Source organism: Pinus tabuliformis, chromosome 3_1 (genome assembly GCF_031772625.1).
Source record: "Pinus tabuliformis cultivar Carrire ecotype Pingquan chromosome 3_1, CPIR1, whole genome shotgun sequence".
In the NCBI taxonomy this organism is placed as follows: domain Eukaryota; kingdom Viridiplantae; phylum Streptophyta; class Pinopsida; order Pinales; family Pinaceae; genus Pinus; species Pinus tabuliformis.
The window spans coordinates 314,539,039-314,563,588 of NC_142301.1; the positions used below are offsets into that span (position 1 = coordinate 314,539,039).

Consider the following 24,550-nt stretch of genomic DNA (forward strand, 5'->3'; position numbering starts at 1 on the left):
TATAATTTAATTAAGTGAAGGTTGCAGTGTATGTATTACGATATTTGTCGTATGAAGCTTCAAGTAATTTGTTAAAAGGAATTTAACAAATAGGAGTAATATCATCAGTTGTTGCAGTAGGAATTCCGATTGTGGAATTTTTACACAGAGAAGTGATTTGTGGGTGGTTGGCCTATCTTTTGGTGGTTGGTCTTGGGTCAAGGTCTTGGAGGTCTTCATTGAATTGATTCTATAAGGAGTTTTTGGGTTTTCCCTGTTACGAATAAAATATATATAAATAATTGTAATAATGATTAGTTAATTAATAATTAGTTAAACAAAGAGGCATGTCTAAGGAGACATGACCGCTCGTGAAAGGGTGCTTACCTGGCTATATATACAGGACCCTCACTCTCAATTGTATCATCATTCTTATTCATACATTTTAATATATATTCTTGTATCTCAATGGAGATCTACATATTCCAAGTCTTCTAGAGTGTTTAACCTGCTAGAACGAACTTTGTTCGTTCCATTTGTTATCAGAGCGGTTCGATCCTCTGGCTGCTTAACCACTGCATAGATCCACGTTCTTCGATCCGGGTCCTTGACCGTCAAATTCGTCAACATCGTTGCCATTGAAGTGTTTCGCTACCATCGAGTTTCTCCATTTTTGCCAATTGCCCTTGGCCATTAACAAACAAATAATAAAAAATAAATAAAGGAATATATATATATTAAAGAGAATCAAAAGTAAAAAAAATCAAAATATAAGAAAAAAAATTATATAGAAAAAGAAAAAGAATTTTTTTTTCAAAAAAAAGGGGGCAGCAGACTGGCCACTCCCTCTACAGCTGTCACAAATCAACACAGTCGTTGTTGTAACTCACTGAGTAAATGCGGTCACCAACGGTGCAAAAGCTTGCCACCGCAGACCAACACCTGCCTCCTCATTCGCCATCATCTTTGTTCGCATCTATTGCATGTTGAATTGCTATCTACTTAGCCACAACTCGCAACCTCGCTGACCTCCACCATTGCACACCACAATCGTCGCGGCAACCCTTCCCACTCTGTAGTCCATCCTCGGACACAAAACCTTCGCAACTTCCATCGCACAGTCACCGTTGCCTCTACCCAAACCATCGTTCGACTGCCCACCTTTCATTCTGGTCATCTTTATCTTAACTACTATTGTTGCCTTCTTTTACTGTCGCCGCTGAAAATCTACCCCGTCGTCGGGCCTCCGCCGCCGCTAATTATTTGCCCCACCCACGCCACCATGGCCCTGGTGCCGCCTGTTCGCTTCATTGAAACAAAACTCTATCATTCCCGTTTCCCATGTAACTGAGGTCCGAGGGGAGGCATTATAGGCTTGGTCATTAATCTATTGTGAAGTCATCATTATTATATCATTAATCGAAGATACACATTTTTTTCCATCGTCGTGTTATTAATCCAAGATACACATTTTTTTGGTTTATTCTCAAAGGTTACCAAACTATATTGTTGGAATACGCTACCACCATACTCTACCAATCAACGCGACTATTCACTATTTCCTACCAATCATCGCATCCATTCAAACTGATTCAAGAATTCATGATAGCAAACACGATTTTGATTTCGAAGGTATTGGAATTACACCAAATTAATCTGTATATCTCCACTTAGGATTTGAGCATTGAACTTTAAGACACCAAAAGAATATTTAATAAAATTATTAAAGGGTTAATTTGTTTAAAAGTGAAGGCTATATTAAAAAAGTGGGATATTCTTAAAGAGTTATAATAGGGGTTCTTTTAAAGGTATAAAAAATAAAATAAAATAAAAGAAGAGAGAACCTTTTGATTCCATGTCAAAGTTAGAGAGTGGTAGTGAAGGTATTAAAATTCAGTGAAGACTAATTATAAAGGTATCTCTTAAAAATAAATAATTCATATATTACAAAGAATTAAGCTTAATATTATGGGTTTTAACGGAAGAATATGGAGTCAATCATTGAAGAGAAAAGGATGGAGTCTATATCGAAAGAGAAACGAAGATTTCCAAAAAACTAAATATAACTATGCCTCAGTACAATTTAGAATTAAAGGGTCTATTGCAGGAAAAAATGTTACTACCACTATATCGCCAGCCGAAAATAAAAATTATATAAAACCTAAAATCGCGAATCAATTAGTGATTCCCGAGTCAAATATAATTGAAAATTTTGATTGTTTTAACAACAAACTATATGACATAACCAATTTACAATTAAATGTTGGAGATTATACATTTGTATCACAATTCTCAGTTCAAATCCTATGGAGCGATCAAGGTGGCATTATTTTAGGTTCACCCTGGATGGAAACTCTTGGTTCCTTCATCCTGAATACGAAAAGAAATTTTTTACATTTTTTTACAAAAAGAAAAAAATAACACTACAAGATGTCACCGTGAAGCCAAATTCAGTAACACTAGAAGACATTCAAGATATTTCAAAAGTAATTTTTCAAGAAGGTAAAAAAGTATTACAAAATATGCAAAATGAAATTGATAAAATCACTGCTGATAGAAATGAAGAAGTCTTGCAACTTAAGGATCATAGCGAAAAATTACTAACACAAATTAAAACGCTCAAGAAGGACAAGAAGTCGTTAAAAGACAAGTTAAAACATTGTATTCAAGAGGAAGCATCGAAGTCGCCAATCGTAACATCCCCAGTTGATGATAAAGAAACAAATACTGAACCAGTTAATCACAAAACTCAAGAAGAGGATCAATCAGTTGAAGGAAAAACACTCTCACATGTTACAAGCCAGATGATGAAAATTCCAAACGAAGATTGTGTACCTAATTCAACAACCGTAGTACCAAAAGGAAATCAAAAAATTTCCACACACGTAATAAGGGAAAGTCAAACCAAAAAAATTTCCCTATCGACATCCAAATCATGAGAGTAGACAACTCAACCAAGCTATGTATTAGGACCATTCAGTACATAAACAACAAACTGATGTTCCAAAGAATATTAATGTAACCTCAATCGAGTCCTATGATGACAATTCGTTACAAAATTCCAGTGATTAGAATATTCCAAAGAAGATTAATCTAGGATGGTCTGATCCATTCTCAGTGCAACAGTTTTGTTTGTCACTTAGAAGATCACATCAACTTGTATCAACGAAGATGACAGTGCAGAGATGAGAAGACATTCGAAACCGAAAAAGAGATCAAGCCGAATCATGAGAGCAGACAACTCGACCAAGCTACATGGCGGGACCATTTAGAACAGAAACAACAAACTGATGTTCCAAAGCATATTGATATAACCTCAATCCAGTCCTATGATGACAATTCGTTACAAAATTCCAGTGATTAGAATATTCCACAAAAGATTAATCTAGGATGGTCTGATCCCTTCTCAGTGCTACAGTTTTGTTTGTCACTTAGAAGATCATATCAACTTGTATCAACGAAGATGACAGTGCCGAGACGAGAAGACATTCGAAACCGAAAAAAGAGATCGAGCCTTTTGCATCAACAAGCTTTGAGGACAAAGCTTTTTTGAGAAGTGTTAAACACACATGGACAGCAAAGACAATATGAAAGATAAAACATGCAATACATTTTTTATTAACATGAGATATACATTTATAGTACAATATGTGACTCTTGGGTTTCAGATCCCAAGGTCTCTTGGACTGCTTTTGTCCATTCGACTTCCACACTAACCCATTTAGGATTAGGTGTCCAACATTCCCCCCCTTAATCCGAAGGGTTATGTATGAGTCCAAGAAGAGAGCTGTAATACAAAAATGTGCAAAAAATGCATGGCAGCACTAGGCTGAATGTGCTCTTTGAAATGTTGGTATAAAGGGCGGTGGTTTAAGGATGACCACCAACACTGGAACGCTTAGTGCAGTTCCCGGAACTCTTCCAAAACTGGCAAGAAACTGAAGTTTTCTGCTAGAGGAAGTGATCCTATTGTTTTAAAGAGGGAAACCTTCAACCATAAAAGGGAGGTCTCACCCCGCATAAAAGGTAAAACTTCAACCTGAAAAGGGAAGTCTCAACCTGTGATGGTTTAAGGATGACCAACAACTCTGGAATGCTTAATGCAATTCCTGGAACTCTTCCAAAACTGGCAAGAAGATGGTGTCTTCTGCTAGAGGAAGTGTTCTCAATTTTGTTCCTGGAACTCTTCCAAAACTGGCAAGAAGCTGAAGTCTTCTGCTAGAGGAAGTGTCCCAGATTGCCAACTGAAGGCATGCTCAGGGGCATCTTTGTCTCTGGCTACAACTCTGAAACTGGTGTGGCAGGTTGTGGCTCAGGCTCGCTTGATGTGACTTTGAAGCTTGTAGATGACCATCATTTCCCCCCCTGTCAGGTACAAGGTGAGAAGATGGAGAAAACTCAACTGCAAGACTGTTCAATACTCTGGAACAAGTTCTGACATGTGTTTGGAATATCTTCTTGGCTGTTGATGCCCATTGCCAAGAAGCGATCCATCCAAGATGAATCTTTGTTCTTGCAGGACGTTTATTTCTGAAGCATCTGTGTGAAGAATGGCTGGTTTTATGACAGTGCTTACATGGATGAAGATCAAAACAGTGATCTTTCAAATGGCCAACTCGGTCACAGTGTTGGCATTTCACAATCTGTTGTTGTTGTTGTTGTTGTGGAAGAGGGGCAGAGTCTGGAACAGCTGAAGCTGAACTGTCATGAGGAGTAGGCGCACTGTCATGAGGAGCAGGTGAACTGTCATGAATGAATCCAGCACTCTGAAACTGAATGGGCTTGGCATAGTCTGGAATATGAAAGGACAAGTCCTTGTCATATCCAAGACTAGTTCTGTGCTTGTTGTGGACAAGCCATTCCCAAGGTCTGATGATGGGCTTGGGAAGTGCAGACTGAGTTTCTGCATCTGCATGTACAACTGCTGCTTTATTTGAATGAACTGTAACATTATTAACATGCTGCTGATGGGTGGTTGTCTCAATGTTCTAAACAAAAACAGGTTCAAAATGGTGTCTATTTTGATGTAGCTCTTCTTGTTGTAGCTGTGATTCAAGCTGCAAAAAATCGATCTTTTCCTGTGCATTTTGTAGACATGTCTGAATTTCTGAGAGAGATCCTTTGCTGATTTGTAATGTGTCATCAACAGTAGATAATATCAGAGTTTTAAGAAACTGTAATACTTCACTGGTTCTGGCCATTTTTTCTTCAATGTCTGATTTACACCTTAAAAAACTGATCACAACTACTACTCAATGCAGAAAAGTAATATCTACTCACAGTACACAGCAATATCCTTTATAAATGTCAGCAAATGATTAGTGTGCAATATAAAAGATTACAATCAGTTCACCAAAATCTTTATGCAGCAGTGGAATCAAGGAATCAATGCACTACAATGCCACAATTGGGGCAGCAGCAACTGCAAACTTGTTTGGATCCTTCAAGTACTCCTTCAGAAATGATGGTTATCAAAACTTCAATAATTATAACACCATGTCATGGGCATTCTTTGAACTGTAATTTACAGCGGTCAACCTCAGCAAAGCATTAAACATATGAATGGCACCAGCAATCAAATCGGATCCAACTATAGGAAGAGAAGCACAGAATCTCGGTTGCAAATGGAATTCGAACTATTCAAAGTGTATTTGAAACCAATCACTATACCATTGGATCGTATACCATTCAGGCCTCATACGAACTTATTTAAAACAGCAGCTTCAACGTATTTCAGGCAGCATCATAACGTATTCAGGCAGCTTTAATCACAGTTTTCGATGCATTCAATACAGCTCCAGGTCAGCACACAAATAAATCAATGAGCGATATACAAAACTGATTTCTTTCTCTGCAATAGAGACTTAATGTCCAGCACATACAGTGCACATATTAAGAGCAATAATCATCACAAAAAGAAACTACCTTTCCAACCTGGACACCACCACCAGAAATGACGTGCATAGTATTGTCAATGCAGGTAAATCACTTAGTTTAAGGATGGGTGAAGAGAAGCCCCCTCCCTGTAAAAGGCCTCGCAGAGATAGGAGCAAAAACAGAGTTTGTAGGGAAGTTGCTGTAGTTATGGAGGAAAATATCTGGAAAGAGCACAAATGAGAAGTCAATCATACAAATATTAGGACATAGAACTGCAGCACAACGCAAAGTAATCCGTCAAAGTTATTTTCAACTGTATGAAGAGGATCTCTTGAAGCGATTGGAATCTGAGCTTTCAAGTGACTTTGAGAAAGCTGTATTCCTTTGGGTACTAGATCCAGCTGAACGTGATGCGGTCATATCTCATGATGCAATAAAGAAGTGGAATGGAAAGAATATATCGCTTTTAGAAATTTCCAGTGCTCGATCTTCGGCTGAACTATTGATGGTGAGGCAAGCATATCATATTCGGTACAAAAAGTCCCTCGAAGAAGACGTGGCTGAAGATTTCCAAGATGCAGTGCGAGTTGTGATCAAGTGTATTTGCTGTCCTGAAAAACACTTCACAAAGGTTTTGCGCTTAGCGATAGAAAAACTCGGGACAGATGAAGATGCACTAACACGGGTGGTTGTAACACGTGCGGAAGTTGACATGAAGCATATCAAAGAGGCATATGCTAAGAGGACCAGCAAGACTTTGGAACATGCAATAGCGTCTGAAACCTCTGGAGACTATCAGGATTTTTTGCTTACATTGATAGGCAAAGATCATGCTTAAGCTCATTCATCCGAATGGCGCCTTTTGAAACATTTATGCCTGAAATGAAGAGCTTTAGAATCTTAATAATTTCAAGCACACAACCTGTAGACACTTTTCTTTGAGTAGTTTCAAAGTTGTCTCGACTCACTGGATCATAAACATAATGCACAATTCATGTTGTTAACTTCACCATCTGATGCAGCTTAAAAGGGACTATTTTTTCCTTTCGAGTAATGATCCCGATGGAAAATCATGAGAGCTGCGTAGATCAATATACAAAGACTCTAAATAAATTTGGAATTTGACATTTTCATTAAATTGTAGGCGAGTGGGCCGCCTTTTCATTTCGGTTTCTGGACCAAAAGATTACAGCGAGCCTGGTGCTGTTCCATGTCAATGAATGCTGCAAACCATGTTACCAATATATATCACCGTATATATATCACTTTAAAAACAGCGCAAATGCAGTTTGATACCACGAACGCAAATCCAAAAAACAGATGTTTAAGAGCAGCGTTTTAAAAAGGAGTGTATCATTTTAAGAACTTCGTGTAGCCCTACAGCAACAATGTACGCGAAGATGCAGGGTCTTTATGCCACGGAGATAGAATCGGAGCTTGTCACTGATGAATCAAGTTGGGGTCGTGGTGATGTCAATATACAGGCGCAATCTCATATTCGATATGCAGAGCCTGATACTCGTGATTGGCGAGGTCGGTCACCACTACCTGCTCCTGCTCCCGAGGAAAGGTCCTGGGAAACTCTTCGTGAAAGTAGAGAATATGGTGCTCCGATGTCAAAACCACAGGAGTCTGGTTATCAGTTTGCTCGCCAGGAGCAATTGAACTCACAGTTTTCAAAAGTTAATGTTTCATCAGGCTTGGGGCCTGGACCAGCTGCTGCTCTAGTGAAGGCTGTTGTTCCTTGGTCGGCCAGGAGGGGAACCTTGTCAGAAAAGGATAAAGTTTTAAAAACTGTGAAGGGGATACTGAACAAATTAACCCCAGAAAAATTTGGTGTTCTCAAAGATCAACTAATAAATTCGGGGATCAACTCAGCAGACATTCTGCAGGGAGTAATGCATCTTATTTTTGACAAGGCAGTGCTGGAACCGACATTTTGTCCCATGTATTCCGAGTTATGTCATGATCTAAGTACCGCACTCCCTCAATTTCCAGCTGAAGAACCAGATGGAAAACCAATAGCATTCCGGAGGATTCTTCTTAACACTTGCCAAGAAGCATTTGAAGGTGCAGACAATCTGCGAGCAGAAATCAACGCACAGGTATAATGGCCTCAGCGTTAGGTAGTGCCACCTTAACCAGAGAGGGCGAGGAAGAAATTATGACATGGTCTGACTGCTCAGAGAGCGACAGAGGCAGAGAGCGTTTCCAGAATCCACTGGAGCCAGGGAGTAGGCGCAGATTTCAGAGCGTTAAAGTAGGCGTAGCTTGAGGAAACAGCTTGGACAGCAAATGATTTCATGCAGGAGCGGTTATGGAAGATGACAGTTGCTGCACAGTTGTGCCGTTGGGTAGCTCAGGAGAGAGAACAACCAGATTTTCAGGTATAGGAGCATCCAATGCAGAAAAGAATCGAAGTTTCAGTGAAGTAGTTTAGAAAGGCACAAAACTGATAAGGAGAAGCGCTCAGATTTACAATGGCCACAAAACAATGGCTCAAATTAGTTAGGCAGGGCAGGAATACGCCTGCTCTGATACCATGTTAAACACACATGGACAGCAAAGACAATATGAAAGATAAAACATGCAATACATTTTTTATTAACATGAGATATACATTTATAGTACAATACGTGACTCTTGGGTTTCAGATCCCAAGGTCTCTTGGACTGCTTTTGTCCATTCGACTTCCACACTAACCCATTTAGGATTAGGTGTCCAACAAGAAGGAAGGCAATGTTACGAATAAAATATATGTAAATAATATAAATATAAATAATTGTAATAATGATTAGTTAATTAATAATTAGTTAAACAAAGAGGCATGTCTAAGGAGAAATGACCGCTCGTGAAAGGGTGCTTACCAGGCTATATAAACAGGACCCTCGCTCTCAATTGTATCATCATTATTACTCATACATTTTAATATATATTCTTGTATCTCAATGGAGATCTACATATTCCAAGTCTTCTGGAGTGTTTAATCTGCTAGAACGAACTTTGTTTGTTCCATTCCCCTTATGGGTTTTGCCCTAGCTTGGAGCCTATTTCTGGTGTTCTTTGTTTGCATTGTGATCTTCTTTTTGGAATTTGTCTTGATGATTAATTGAACACTATAATAATAATGATGGACTAATTTAATATCACAAGAAAGTGTCAAAGTTAAAGAGCTAGGGCCCTAACTACTATTCTGCCCTAGATTTTGTTGAAAAATGTTTAACTAGGTTCGGTCTTCATAAATATGAAATGTACTTTTGATTCTTGTATATTGTAAAATGAAAAAAAAAAATATTATTGTTGTTTTGAAGCATGGGTTCCATGCTCAAGGTCTTTTATTTTAGAGGTCAAGAACCAATTGAGTGCTTCTAGGGTTTGTCCTAGGTCAAGAAGTCAAAAGAGTCAGCCATATGATGAAGAACCCATCGGGCACATTGTAAGTTGTAAAAAGAATTATTTTTGTATATAAAATGGTCAAAATACCCTCCAAGACCAATTCGGCCTACTAGCTTAGAAGTCGACCTAATTTGGGGTAGTTTGTCCACCTTGGAAGCCTATATATAGGAGGGAACTCGACCTCCTATGGACACAATTCATTCTCTCATCAAGCAAGTGAAGGAGAAGAAGAAAAAGACTAGCGAAGGAAGAAGAAGGACGAAGATCAAGTGATTGGGTTATTTATCTCTCTCATCACACGTGTGAAGGAAGGAGACTAGGGCTTTTGCTGTTGGGTTAAGGTTTTGCTACTACATGATCGAACTTGGAGAAAGTGTAGAAAGAAGGTCGAAGGAAGGCTCATTAGGTCATCCTCAAGCCCTAGAAGAAGGAGAAACTCAAGCGAAGGTCTCAAGAAGCCTTGGAAGCCCTAAATTAGCTCACACATGTGGAAGCAATTTTTGTTAGAAGGGTCGAAATTTCAGACCTGCAGTAGAGGCCAAAATTCTATAGTTGGGTATCGAAATTGTGTGGCTGGAAGAGATTTGACTGGGTTTGACTTGGACAAAGGAACCGCATCATCAAGGTGGTCAGACTTGGTCTTGGAAGGGTATTGGTCTTGGTCTAGAGGTCTTGGAATTCGTCAATTGAAGAATCTATAAGAAGAGGAGATTTGTGGGTTTTCCTCTCAAGTGGAAAGGTTTTGACCTTGGCTTGCAGCCTATATCCGGTGTTCTTGTGTACTATTGATCTTCTTGTTTTGATAGTTGTTTGATGATAAGAATAACATAATAATACAAGAAGAAGCTAATAAGTAAGAAAAGTAAAAAGACATCACAAGCAGTCATCAACATGGTATCAGAGCTAAGGTTGGCTAAGGGCATGATGAAGGTCATTGCATCGTTGAAGAAGTCTTTGAAGTGTTCTATGGTAGCAAAACATCTCAAGAAAGGTATCAAGGCATTGTGGAATTTCCTATTATCCATCAAGAAAAGTGGGACCAAGACTTCTATTGAAGACGAAGGCTTTTTCCCAACACTTACTGGCACATTTGAAGATGAGAATATTTTGGTAATCGACAGTGGAGCTTCAAGACATATGACAGGTGAGCACAAGCAACTAAAGACCTTATCAAGAGGAAAATCCTCTTACTTCATTGAGCTTGGTGACAAGAAGAGCTATCTTGTAAGAGGAATTGGATCAACCTCGTTGAAACTAGAAAATGAAGGAAGTATTCATTTCAACAATATTCTATTTGTTCTAGGTTTGTGAAAGAATCTACTTTATATTTCATATCTAGAAGATAAGGGAGATAAAGTCGCTTTTATAGGTGGAAAGGTTGTAGTATGGGATAAAAACTCTAGCATCGAAAATGCAAAGATGATTGGGATTCATGAAGGAAGACTCTACAGATTACTAACTCCTCTCTCTCAAGATTTGGTTCACATTGAAGTAAGCCCATGTGAATTTTGGCATAAAAGGTATGGTCACCTTCACTACAAAATCTTACCAACTCTAAATTCAATGGTGATGGACCATGAAGGAGTATGCAAGGGATGTGCATTAGGAAAAAATGTCAAGAGACCATTTGGAAGCAGTGCTTCAAGGTCAAAAGAAATTTTGGATCTCATTCATTCCAATGTTTGTGGTCCTATGTCTACAAAGTCTCTTGAAGGTCATCTATATTATGTGACATTCATTGATGACCATTCAAGGAAAACTTGGGTTTATTTGCTGAAATCCAAGGATGAAGTATTCATCAAATTTCAAGAATTCAAAGCTGAAGTGGATAATCTTACAAAAAGAAGAATAAAGATTCTAAGGTCCAATAATGGAGGAGAATATACTTCAAAGGAAATCATAGTTTTTTGTAAGGAGTTTGGGATTAAGAGGGAGCTGATATTCCCATACAATCCCGAACAAAATTGAAGAATCAATCTATTGAAGAAAGTGTAAGAGCCATGTTACATGTTAAAGATTTGCTAGAATTTCTCTTGGGTGAAGCAACAAAGGCTGTTCTATATATTCAAAATCGAAGTCCTCATAGATCACTAGACAACATGACTATTGAAAAAGCATTAATCAGGAAGAAACCAAGCGTGGACCATCTTTGTGTTGAGAAATATAGGGCATTAGCATTAGGTGATTTATCTTCTTTTAGTCACTGCTTGTGAATACTTTTTACTTATTTCGATTAGGATCTTCTTCATGTTAGATTATTAGTGTTCTTCTTCATCAAACAATAACCAATGCATGAACATAAATACACAAGAGACACATGATGTAGGCTATAAGGCAGGGCCAAAACCTCTCACTCTTTGAGAGGAAAACCTGAACAAATTCTTCTTATAGAGATTCCAATTGACGAATACCAAAACCAAGACCCTTGACCTACTAGCCACTCCAAGAACAAGACACACGTTCTCTTAACAGTCAACATTCTTCTTGATTCCTCTTCCACTTCGACTTGTAAGACCTCCGCGTTGTCATATTACCGAGATCTTTCTTCGATGATGGCACAGATATAGCATCAAAACCCTTACTGAGATTGTGGCACTATGGTGAGACTTCATCACGTGTATACTGCAAACTTGTCACTCATTCACTGTGATCCGAATTACATAGCTCCTAGACTTCACACCTCACTGTCGCCTCCTCTTTGAACTGTGTCTCTTTATTTAGGGTACCGAAACTTCTCCAAAACAGTCATCTAAATCTCAAGGGTGATCTGAAACTTCCCACTGTCCCTGTCTACCCAAAATCACAGAGGGACATATCTGAGCTTCATTCTTCCGCTGTCCATAGAGGCATACAAACTTCTGAAGTATCCGAACTGTAGTCCTTAATTAGGCCACCCGATCAGAACTTGCCTCTGTCACTATCACCTGAAAATCTCGGAGAAAATGTCCGAAAATATCAGAGGAATCTGAACTTGTGAACTGTGGAAATGTGGACATGTATTCAATGAAGGGATGTGTCTTTCATTTGTGAGCCGACTTGTGTTAGTTGTTCCTTCTAGAAGCCGACATGAAGAGAAGAACCGTGCTTGTCTTTGGAGGGCTATTTTAGTCCTATAGACTAGAATACATTTGACGTATCTTCATACATGACATTAACTCTTTGACAAATCCTAAAGCTCTCAATGAGAACCATCTAGAATAAAATATCTTGCTCATGAAACTCATGAAGCAAGGCATTACAAAAATAGTTTTATTCTCTTTATTTCATCATTTACAAAGATCATAATTACATGTCATTATGAAAACCGAACCTAGTTACATTTTACAACACTCCCTCTTAACTAGGGAGGTATTCATAATGGTACTTGGTCATTCTCAATGTGAAGAATTTGTCATAAGAATAATTCGGATTTGTAGCTCATTTGTATAGAATCATATCAACCAACATTGTTATATAGCAAGGCCTTGACTAACAACTCCATCTCTCCACAAGATATTGAGCCCAATGCTGGCGAGACCAATGATTTATAGACACACTCATCATTGTCTCTCTAGGAACATACCCCACCCGGGTTCACTCAGGATATGCTCCATGAGAACTATTCTTATCTTGGACTCCCCAGTCCTCAAAGAATATCGGTTCTCCACGACTACTCTTACTATTGGATGCCCTATCTCATCCTCAAAGAGCATCGGATGCCAAATGATTACACAATCCTCCATTATGTCTTCCCAGGTGAAGACTAGAATGACATGTCTATCTCTCCTTTTTCAAACCAGGAGGATTTATTCCATTAAAGGAATGTACTCATTCCTATCACAAAGGAATGTACCTAAGCTTCTTGCTTAGGAATTTTCCCAAGTTTCTTCCAAGTAAGAAACTTCCTTTTCCAGCTCCCTCTTAACCAGGGACCTATCGCAGCTCCTCATGTGGAGATCCTCAAACAATCAGCTGCTTGAAGATCTCCTTTCTTCGATGTCATGAATTTCTTCTTTGTCAAGGAGTCTTCATTTCTAGGGAACTTCTACATAGGGCACATATCATCCATCACTTTTGTCCATGAGTCAGTCATGTCTTCAACTCATCAGAAAGTGATCATCAAATTTTCCATCTAGCTTTGCTTCATGTTATTCTGCTTTCCTGCCATATTTTTTAGAAGGACATTACATCCTTCTATATGGTCTGCTTGGAAGTCATACATGGATGTTCCCTTTGACAGTGCTACATAAGCCCAACCAGATGTTTGTTGATTTCTGGTAGCATCGGATGTGCTCTAAGTCTCCAATTTTGCAGGGAGGCTTGGGCACATGTATTCCAAAGAACCCAGAAATCGTTTTGGGAAATTCCACCCGGAGACAGTTTTATTAAAATAATTAATTATTTTTAATGGGCCCCTAAGTCTAAACTTAGGAAATTAAAATCAGTAATAAGTATTAATCTAACAATGGGTGTAACTTCTAGAAGAAGACGAGGATCAAGCAGAAATGATCTTAGCCATTGATTAGCTTCGAATCTAGGCCATTGAATGTCAACAAGAAGATTATTTAAGGAGGCTTGAGGGTCATTTGGAAACACACACAGAGAGTTCAAAAGATCGAATTTCTAAAGCAGAGCAAATGCCAGTGAGAAATTCGAAGTGAACTTTTGCAATGAGGGGCAGGTATAGTATCTCGAAGGGAAATCTTTCTCCGTCGGAGAATACTCAACAGAGAAGGCAGAGGGAGATCCAGCGGTGGCAACGTAGAGCCAGAGGGGCTAATGCAGAGCTACGCAGGCCCACCAGAGGCAAACACTCAGTTACTTGAGTAAGTTCGATTTTCTCACTAGTCGAAGTTTGGCAAGAGAAAATCGAATTAGAGGGAGAGTTGCAGGTGAGAAGGAGAGAGAGAGGGTATCAGCATCAATCTGAAGGTCAGGAGCAGAAGAAAGGACAGTGCAGAGGTTGTGACGCAGAGAAGAACAAAGGACAGCACAGAGGTTGTGACGCAGAGGACAGTGTTGAGGCAATGTGACGCTGGGATAGCGTAGTTCTCACACAAGGGCTGACACAGTGAGACGCAGAGGGGGCAGCAAGTCCTCTCCTGGATCAGAAACTCGTTGAGAAGTGTCTGTAAAAATTCTCACAGAGAATCCTCTTCTATTATGTTGATTGTATCTTGTACATGAGATTTTTGTTGAAGAATAATAAAGAAACCCTCATCTATTGCATCGGTTTTCCCACATTGGATTTTTCCAATGTTCCACCAAATCTCCGGGACGGGGAGACGCGGGTGCGGGGAGACGCACAAGGGGGGTGTGTGGGAGTACCCTCAAATTTTAGGGAAATTTAGGGGGGACGTCGGGGTATATAATTTTTTTTAATATATATATATATATATATATATATAGAGAGAGAGAGAGAGAGAGAGAGATATTTCAAATTCATATTCAATAATGAAAGCATAAATACAATGATACATACATAATTGAATTAAGTAATGAAATACATTGATACATACTCATCATCCTTACTAATACATACATGATTCATCCATAGACCACGGGATTCAATAACGAAATACTCTTATACATATTCATCATTCATTATTCACCATTCTAGAATCTACATTGATTTAAGAATTAAGTTCATCATTCATCATTCTAGATTCTAAATTGATTTAAAATTAAAATTCATCATTTATCATTCTAGAATCTAATTAGTACTAAGCAAAATAGACTATAATAGATACTGAAATCTAAAGACTGGAATAGGAAATTGATATAACTAAACTCAAAAACAATGGAGTGATGAGTCTAAAAGTCACTCTAAAGTACATAGAGGGCTTGGTGCTCTTGATTAAATAAGAATTCCATACCTTTGTACATGACAAAATGCAATGGAAACATTGCAATCCATCGAATCCTGAATTCCTGAAAAATTGTTAAGTCTGTTGGATTTTGAGTGAGATCTAAAATTCTACTTTCTCCAAATGAAATCCAATGAGGTTGAAACCACTCTCAAAAATCCCAAGTCATTTCATTGTAATGTTAAAAATGTAAGCAAAAGGATGAAAATAAAAGATAAAGGAGAATATCACTTTTACTTTAATAATTTAACATTACCATTAATTACAAAGCATTAGTAGGGCAATATAATCAAATACTAGGTTTCCGTTGTCATAAATCATTGTTTACAAGCAAATTTAAGAGGGGACGCATAGCCCGTTTTGACGGGGGATGCCCAAGCGTCCCCCTTTTGGGGAGTCACATCCCCCACACTAGGGAAACGTCCACCCTTGCGTCTCCCCACATCTCCCCAAAAGGGGGACGTGGGGAAACGTTTCCCTAGACGTCCCCCTGTCCCGGGTGTGTGGGGTGCGAGGGGTGCGCGCACCCGACCTTGGGGGACGCGCCCCGGTGGAACACTGGATTTTTCCGGTGACATTTGTCCAAAAATAACTGTGTCATTGTGTTGTATATTTTTCTTGTTCAGTTTCTTGTTTCGGCATATTAATTTTAAATAGTGAATGTTGCACTTTGATATTTACCATAGAACACAGTAAATAACTTGTATTGTTTAACAAGTAGGAGAAGTAATATCAGTTGTTGTAGTAGGGATTTCGGGTTTAGGAATTTGCATAATGTCAGTTCAAAACTAATCAATGAACACTTCAAATCAAAATTACCTTTGTGATGATCTTTCACCATGACATCTTCCTGTAAGTATTAGCATCCTGCATGCAGATTGACACATCTCCCACAGATATTCAATGTGAAGGGTCTCTATCTTTTTCTGACATCCATCAGAGTCTTCACATCCTTTCGGGAGATGTTCTAGTCAAATCTTCTTGGACTTCGAATGTTGAATGCCTTCTACCTTCGTTGCATACTATCACGACCTCTTCCTATCTTTACGCACTTTATTCCCAGGAGCTTCCAATCAGAGTTCCTCAATCGTAATCAACCACCTCGTACTTCATATGAGGACATATTATGTTGATTTCATCTAGTGTGACTCATGCCTTTCCAACATTCTTTCATAGGAGGAGATTCCTTTTCTTTGATCATGCTTCTTAAAATAGAGGTAGTGATCCTTGTTACCTGCAACCATACGACATGACTTTATAATATTAAATACAAGCATACATACCTTATTTATCTTTAGGTCATCTAGGCTTCTTTCAACAGCTTCCTTGATTGAAAAGATCTTCAACCCCTTGATCCGCTTCATCTCTCATGTCATCATACCATCATCCCATGAACTCCACAAGTTGGAGTTCTTGAAGAAACACTTTCTTCCTCTCTAGATCGGTGAATCCTCCAATGAGGATTCCATCTCGCATATCCTTATTCAGCAGATGTTTCCCTTTTAAACAGATGTATGATGAGACTTGTCATGGATGACTTCTTCCTTTGAATTTTTCAATGAGGTCACCAAGAGCTATATCCTTTGACTATTAGACATCCTTCATGTTTCCTATGGTGATGTCACGAGCTCTTGTTTCTAATGCCACAACGCATCTTATTATTTATTATAGCCATATCCTATAAGGCTTAGGAGCTATGACAAGAACTTTTTGTGAGGAAGACTATCTCAGTCGAGATCTCTTACTTCCTCTTTTCTTGAACTTCCTTTCTTCAGCTTCCTCCACTCCTTCGGTGATATGGGCTTCTTTTCTTTCTATTGATAGTGCCCCTTTAGGACAATCTATCCTGTAAAGTCCATAGTCACAACATCGAATCTCAGCTATGCTCTTCTTTCTTTTATGAAGACCAGAATTTTCCAAACTTCATTTCCTTCCAACAAATGTTTGAGTCCTTTAACCTTCAACACTTTTGCCCTCAACTTGTCTTCGTCTATCTTGCATAGAAACCACAAGTTGTCAAATGAGGTAACTTTCTTATCCTCATGGATATTTGTTACTTTTTCATCAGTTAGTGCATTTTAGAACAATGATGATTATCTTCTTATCAGCTTTCCAGATCTCGCAGTTGAGATCTTATGAAGATATCCCTTCATTCTTTGATACCTTCAATTATGTGTAGATCAAATATAAGTCATGTGACCACCTTTATCACATCTTCAAAGAATATCCTTACGAGCATATCATATCTCTTTGATGTCTCCAATATTGCTATATAAGGGTACCTTTCATAAGAATCCCTTTCCATAAATTCAGAGGAGACCTTTGTCATTGATGTTTTCAATGACTTCACTTTCTTCGAGGACTATGTCTATTCTCCTTTTTTCATGCAAGGAATTTCGATGTCCCAACCAGCTTATAGATCTCCTTGCAAACACGAAGTCATTTTATCAAATTTATTTAAAGAATGAAAGATACTTACTTGACAAGTGAAGATGAAATCTTCATCTTGATCACTTTGATGATGGTTGAAGAAGATGTATTAGTTCTCCCTCTTGGATGATCTTCTTCCAAATGAAAAATTCTTTCTTCAATAGAGAAGGTTGCTCCTTTTGATGAGGATGATTTGTTGCTTCCTTGGATGATCTTCTTTAAGGACAAGGAGAGGATCCTTGCTTGCTTTATAACCTTGAAGATGATGACAATGCCTTCTAGCCTTCAAGATACTTTGACTTGTTCAGTAGTGAATGAGTGCAAATCAGATTTGCTTCTAGGGTTTCAATTTTCTTCAAGACGATGTGATCTTTAAAGTTCTTCGAGCTACCTTGCTTTGTAGATAACTTGATGATGACTAGAGGATCCAAAAACTTTTGCTATTGAAGGTTGCTTCTTCGATCTATGGTTTTATTCTTCAATGTAGATCTTGATCTTTTGCTTTCATATTCTTCGACTTGCTTAGATGCCTTTCTTGAAACTCGATCCTTGAGTGTCTCTTTGATTTGATGCCCTTCCTTTGACTTTAGCACCTTAGCTCTAATACCATGTTGAGAAATCTAGGGCATTAGCATTAGGTGATTTCTCTTCTTTTAATTGCTGCTTGTGAATACTTTTTACTTATTTCAATTAAGATCTTCTTCATGTTAGATTATTAGTGTTCTTCTTAATCAAACAAAAACCAATGCATGAACATAAATACACAAGAGACACATGATGTAGGCAATAAGCCAGGGCCAAAACCTCTCACTCTTTGAGAGGAAAACCCAAACAAATTCTTCTTATAGAGATTCCAATTGACGAATACCAAGACCAATACCCTTGACCTACTAGCCACTCCAAGACCAAGACACACGTTCTCTTAACAGTCAACATTCTTCTTGATTCCTCTTCCACTTCGACCTGTAAGACCTCCACGTTGTCATATTACCGAGATCTTTCTTCTATGATGGCACAGATATAGCATCAAGACCCTTACTGAGATTCCACCGAGATTGTGGCACTATGGTGAGACTTCATCACTATGTATACTGCAAACTTGTCACTCATTCACTGTGATCTGAATTACATAGTTGCTAGACTTCACACCTCATTGTAGCCTCCTCTCTGAACTGTGCTTCTCTTTTTAGGGTACTGAATCTTCTTCTCCAAAACAATCATCCGAATCTCAAGGATGATCCGAAACTTCTAACTGACCCTGTCTACCCAAAATCACAGAGGGACATATCTGAGCTTCATTCTGCCACTGTTCATAGAGACATACAAACTTTTGAAGTATCCGAACTATAGTCCTTCATTAGGCCACCCAATATCAGAACTTGCCTCTGTCACTATCACCCGAAAATCTCAGAGGAATCCGAACATGTGAAATGTGGAAATGCTGAGATCCTAGCCATGTATTTATAGTAGTTTGTCCCATAAATAAGCCGACATGTATTCAAGGAAGGGATGTGTCTTTTATTTGTGAGCCGACTTGTGTTAGTTGTTCCTTCTAGAAGCTGACATGAAGAGGAGAACCATGCTTGTCTTTGGAGGGCTATTTTACAATCCTATAGACTAGAATACATTTGACATATCTTCATACATGACATTGACTCTTTGAAAAATCCTAAAGCTCTCAATGGGAGCCATCTAGAATAAAATCTCTTGTTCATGAAACCCATGAAGCAAGACATTACAAAAATAGTTTGACTCTTTAATTCATCATTTACAAATATCATAATTACATGTCATTATGAAGACCAAACCTAGTTACATTTTACAACACTTTGAATATTTGATTGTCTTGTCTATATTCACATATCGAAGGATAAAAGAAAGAAGTTGGATCCTACAAGCATGAAGGGAACATTTGTTGGCTATAGCAATACTTCAAAGGCATATAGGATCTACATAAAGGAAGGACACCGAATAGAAGTTAGTTGAGATGTGATATTTGATGAAAGTATTGCATTTAAGAAATCAAAAGACCTCCCAATGGACTCTGATGACGAAGAACTTCCTATATTTGAAGAGGAATGTACCAGGGAGGAAGAAGATTCAAATCATGAAAATGAAGGTCCTAGTGAACCCATGCAACCTGTGGTCATCCCTGAAAGTAGAAAGAGACCTAATTGGTTGAAATCTACTCTTTTAGATGCAGAGGGACATGGAGCAGCCAAGGGCACATTTAGGGAAAGTAAGAAGCCCAAAAGATATTATAGGTATGTAGCCTATATGAGAAAGCTTATAGAAGTAGAACCATCCACTTTTGAAGAGGTTGTCAAACATCAAAAATGAAAAGATGCCATGAATGAAGAGTATCAATCAATAATGAAAAATGGAGTTTGGAAAATTGTACTTAGGCCTGAAGACAAATCTGTGGTAACTTCCAAGTGGCTCTACAAGATTAAACGTGTAGCAAATGGAAGTATTGATAAATATAAGGCAATATTTGTGGCTAGGGCCTTCTTTCAATAAGAAGGCATCAATTATGAAGAGACATTTGCACCTACAACAAGGTATACAACTATAAGTTCTCTGATCTCTTTGGCAGCATCAATGGGATGGAACACCCATCAAATGGATGTCAAGACTGCGTTCTTGAATGGCACTATTGATGAAGAAGTATATATAGAGCAGCCCTTGGGATTTGAAGTCAAAGATAGAGAAATTTATGTTTGCAGGTTAAAGAAGGCATTGTATGGCCTTAAGAAAGCACCAAGGGCATGGTATGCAAGGATGGATGCATACCTACAAAGATTGGGCTTCTCGAAGAGTTCTGCTGATCTGAATCTATATATATAGATTGTGAAGGATGAACCTGTAGTCATTCTTTTGTATGTGCATGATCTTCTCATGATAGGTGTGAAAGGTCGTATTCAAGAGTGCAAGAAGTAACTGGCATTAGAATTTGACATGAAGGATCTAGGGTTGATGCACAACTACTTGGGACTGGAATTTTGGCAAGGACTTGATGATATTTATCTAGGTCGAGGAAAGTATGTGATCGAGATGTTGAAGAGGTTTGACATGATAGATTGCAAACCTATGACAACTCCCATCACAAACTTGAAGAGGCTAAGAAGTTATGAATCAATCCCATTGGATCCAATCAGGTATAGGCAATTGATTGGCTCACTGATGTACTTGGTAAATACTCGACCAGACATTTGTTTTGCAGTGAATATTCTCAGTCAGTTCCAGGTAGAGCCCAAGCATGACCATTAGTTAGCAACCAAGCATATATTGAGATATCTGCAAGGAACAATCCATTACTGCCTGAAGTATGATAAGAGGAATGATGTCCACTTGATTGGATATACAGATTCCGACTGGGGAGGCAGTGAGCAGGATGGAAGAAGCACTACTAGAGGATGTTTTAGTTTGGGATCCTCCATGGTCTCCTGGATGAGCAGAAAGCAAGAATCAGTTGCTTTGAGTAGTTCTGAGGTTCAATATATTGCAGCCTGTGAAGTAAGAAAGAAGTTGCCTGGTTGAGGAAGCTACTATCTGACTTGTTTGAAGGACCAATGGACCCTACGGTGATACCTTGTGACAACACCAGTTGTATAAGGTTGTCTGAAGACCCAGTGTTTCATGGAAGACAAAGCATATAAATAACAAGTATCTCTACATTTGAAAGCTGGTGTAGGATGGAGTGTTGCAGCTACGGTATATCTCCATTGATGAATAGGTAGCTGACATTTTGACAAAATCTCTTCCTAACAAGAAACTTGTGTACCTGAAAGACAATCTTGGATTGGTTGATTTATCCTCCCTCGTTGAGAGGGAGAGATAGACACATCATTATTGTCTTCACCTCAGGAAGAAAGAATGGAGGATTGGGTAAGCATCTGACACCTGGGTCAGAAAGCTTTCCTCAAAGCTACCAAAAATGTGTTAGCCAAGAGAAAACCGAAAGAGCGGGTCCCTAGTGTCCAGCTTCCGTTTGTGCAGGGGACCACTGATAAGATTGCAAGGATTCTTATGAAACATAATGTCCCCTCAACCTTTAGACCTCTTAACACCATTCGTAAGTCCCTCAGATCTGTGAAGGATCCTATCGACCCTAAGGACATGAAGGGGGTATATATTATTCCTTGTTCCTGTGGAACCCCCTATATTGGTGAGACTGGTCGCTCCATTAATCAAAGGATTAGTGAGCATGCAGCTGACCTTAAACATAGGAGAACCAAGTCGTCCGCTTTAGCAGAACATGCGGAGAAAACCAATCATCATGTTTGTATTGAGGAAGCCAGTGTTATCGCTAGAGTGTCGCAGTTCCATCACCGTAAATTTAGGGAAGCCCTTGAGATTGAAAAAAGGCCGAGCAATCTCAATAGAGAGGACGGCTGGAAGATCAGTAGTTGCTGGGTCCCAGCCCTCACCTCCTAGTTGCTTCCTCCCATCCCTCTTTTTACAGCTGGTTCTAGTTTTCTTTTTTGTTTCTTTCCCCTTATTATCCCGTAACCTTCTCTCCTTTGCCTTTGTTCATATAGTAACATTTGGTTATGCTATTATTAATTATGACTTAAGCAATAATAGGATAAGAATGACTTTAATATTAAAATCAATCTTATGTCTTTGATTAATTTATAATTATAATAATCGAGCAACTTAACATATAAATATATCTAAATATTTATTCGTGTACATAAATTTATTTCAATAATAAGATATATATGTATATTTATAATAATTATTTAATAGTTAACTCCTTTATATATATTTCTTTTATCCCCCCCCCCCCCTCCCTTTTGTCTTTTAGCCTCCCCCCTTTTTATTAATTTATAATTAAAATAATTGAACAATTTAACATATAAGTATATCTAAATATTTAGAAATTCTAGAGGTTTATTCGTATACGTAAATTTATAATAAGATATATATGTATATTTATAATAATTATTTAATAGTTAACTCGTCTTTTAATTCATTAATACTTTAACCCCTATTATTTGATTAATTATTTAAATCCTTAATATTAACTCCCAAAAATTTTAAAAAATAATAATAAATAAATAAATATGTTATCCCCCCTCCTTTTTCCTTGGATCCCGTCCAACTAGCCGTTTCCAGTCAAATATAGCCGTTAGTTAGTCATTGTAGCCGTTTCCTAGTCAAATATAGCCGTTAGTTAGTTACCGTTGGATGTTCTGCTCTGACTATTTAACTTCTAATCTAGATCTGACTCTTCAACTTGTCCTGACAATGAACCACACTAGTTGGTTCGAAACGCGTCGACAGATGAAATTTCTTGTGATTTACGCCGAAAAATCTCTCATAAACTTGATATGGATCACAGAAGCCTCAATTCAACAATCTAATACTCTTTGAGGATGAGGTAGGGCATCCTAGATAAGAGTAGTCGTAGAGGATTGATATTCTTTGAGGATTAAGAATCCAAGATAAGAATAGTCCTAGAAGGACATACCCTGTAAACACCCGAGTGGGGTATTTGCCTTGAGAGACAATGATGATGTTGTCTATCAATCATTGGTCTCACCAGCATTGTGCTCTGATCTTGTGGAGAGATAGATTTGTTAGTCAAGGCCTTGCTATGTGACAATGTTGGTTGGTTTGATGCTAAACAGATGGCTTACCAATCTGACTCTTCTTATGAGATCTCTTCAGATTGAGAATATCCATGTACCATTTATGAATACTTCCCTAGTTAAGAGCGAGTGTTGAAAAATGTGTAACTAGTTTCGGTCTTCATAAATATGAAATGTACTTTTGATTCTTGTATATTGTAAAATGAAAGAAAAACTATTGTTGTTGTTTTGAAGCATGGGTTTCATGCTATGTTGCCAGGAAACGTGGGTTCGGGGACAGGGACGGCATTTTTGGAAACAGGGTGCGTGGGTTCGTCGGGTAATATAATAATATTAAATTTTAATAATTATATTTTATAAATTATAAATTTATAAATTATAATTAATAATATATATGAAATTTGAATTTGTATATTTTTTCAACTTTAAACAAGAAAACTTTAATCATTTAAACATGCACATCATTGAACATTCAACATTCACATTGAAATTTCAAAATTTATCACCAAAAAATTGTTCATTGTTTACATATTAATAAGAATCATGAATCATGATATATGTCCATTGTCATACTACATTCAAAATTTGCCTTAAGGCATCTTCAAACATGAACTAGGAAATTTTAAAATACTAAAATAAAAATAGCTAAAGCCTAATGAACAATGGCTTCCTCAAGCCATGTCATCAACATCCATGTCACCAACATCACTTAGATCTTCAGCTAGCATGTTCTCCAGGTAGGAATCACTCTCATCTTGAGGCTCTCGCTCATCCATAGCAATTGGAGGTAGCTCAATAAGGCCATCTGGTTGTATCTCCTCGTCCACATGCGCAACATCATCTATGTGTTGGTCCCATCCCTTGAAAGGACCCTCCTTGTACCCAGGGTCTTTTCGAGATATGAGACGAAGTGTGCTATGAATGTACACTAAGTTCTTTGCCTTCTTTACGCCCAACCTATTTCTCTTTACTGAATGAATAAAGGCATACGTGCTCCAATTCCTCTCACAAGATGAAGAACTAGCTACCTGAAATATTAGGGGGAGCCCATTAAATTAGTTATAATTTAAAAAATAAAAACTAAAACTAAAATTAAAATTAATTTCCTATATTTAATTGAGAATTTTTCAAATTTTGAATAAGATGAGGAACTCCAAACTAGCTACCTGTCCAAGTAACCGTATGGCAAATTGCTACAACTCAGGAGCATCAACACCATGAAGCCACCACCAATCAATTGGATCCTTCTTCTTGCGCCTATCTGCCAAAGATGCATGTGAACCAAAGACACCTCGTCCACGTGAAAATTGGGCAAACTGAGATCGTATGTCAGAGGCTTCTTATGTATTACCATAAATTTTCTTGACAGCGTTCAAGAATCCTTTGAACACCTCTCTATCTTGGGATGGAGGCCTCCTTCCTATT

General features: G+C 38.1%; 1 protein-coding gene and 1 pseudogene across 3 annotated transcripts in view; both read left to right on the forward strand.

Annotated features, from left to right (window-relative positions):
• Nucleotides 1-24,550, forward strand: part of LOC149187038 (Protein kinase superfamily protein) — a 409,207-nt gene that overhangs the window by 306,305 nt on the left and 78,352 nt on the right. The window lies entirely within an intron of this gene.
• Nucleotides 5,933-6,830, forward strand: LOC149187040 (annexin-like protein RJ4 pseudogene; annotated as a pseudogene).